At 45.4% G+C, this 1098-nt stretch overlaps 1 non-coding gene across 1 annotated transcript; it reads left to right on the forward strand.

The window, feature by feature from the left end:
- The first annotated feature begins 428 nt into the window (after positions 1 to 428).
- On the forward strand, positions 429 to 534 carry LOC141645227 (small nucleolar RNA R71). The gene has a single exon (XR_012544811.1). It is a non-coding gene; the product is annotated as a small nucleolar RNA R71 (small nucleolar RNA).
- The last annotated feature ends 564 nt before the right edge of the window (positions 535 to 1098 follow it).

Here is a 1098-nt window from a genome sequence, read left to right on the forward strand (position 1 = left end):
TGGTTATTATAATAGGAACCCCCTCCCTGCCTGTATTGTTGAAAAGCAAGGACATGTTCCTTCTCTGTAAGACAGTCAACAGCAGTATGACCGTCGTTGCTCCCACACCTCTCACATGTGACGGTTTCCCCTCTAGTAAGCAAATGGACTGTCTGAGGCTCCCCAGCAGAATGCAGCTCCAATTTATCAAAACGAGTATTCATGGCTTCCAGCTGAGCCACGACTACCTTATCAACCGTGTGAACGGTTCGAATACCATCCCTCGGGTTCCCATACTCGACACAATGGGTCGCCATCTTCTCAATAATCGCCCATCCCTTATCATCATCAGTATTCTTTTGAAATCTTCCGTTGGACGAGGCATCAAGTATGGCTCTGTGGTCATCTACAACCCATTGTAGAACTGATTGAACAGAAACCACTGATCAAAACCATGGTGAGGAAGAGACCTCACCAACCTCTTGAACCGGCAACAAGCTTCATAGAAAGTTTCATCCGGTGCCTGCTTGAAACTAGTGATCTTTGCCCTCAGCTGATTAGTGCGCTGCGGAGGGAAATATCTCTTATAAAAAGTAAGAGCAAGGGTCTCCCAGTCTGTGATCCCCGTGGCCGTACGGTCCAAGTCAGTCAGCCACTCCCTGGCTGAGTCAGTCAAAGAGAAAGGAAACAACACCTCCTTTATCTTGTCTTGAGTTACCCCCTTTGTAGCGGGGATAGTAGAACAGTAGTCCGTAAAGACCTCCATATGCTTTCTCGGGTCTTCACCTGCCACACCTCTAAAGATATTTCTCTCCACCAAATTTATATAGGACGGACGGATGTCAAAAGTATTCCCATCCTCAGTATGGAGATTGAAACCCTTAGGAATAGATGATGCTTTAGGCTCCGAATGACTTGCAATATTCGGCATCTTTACTGGTTGGTTTACAGAACTGAGATTATCTTCTACTAAATATTGATATTCTGTAAATAGGAAATGCTAAAGTTCGGGTTCGAAAGTACTGAAGTCTTCCTTTCGTGATTCTCTTTGCAGACGGAGTCTATGCCTGAACAGTCTCTCTGGCTCAGAATCAGCTGAAACTAACTCCAATCTGTTTG

This window comes from Silene latifolia, chromosome 2 (genome assembly GCF_048544455.1).
Source record: "Silene latifolia isolate original U9 population chromosome 2, ASM4854445v1, whole genome shotgun sequence".
Lineage (NCBI taxonomy): Eukaryota > Viridiplantae > Streptophyta > Magnoliopsida > Caryophyllales > Caryophyllaceae > Silene > Silene latifolia.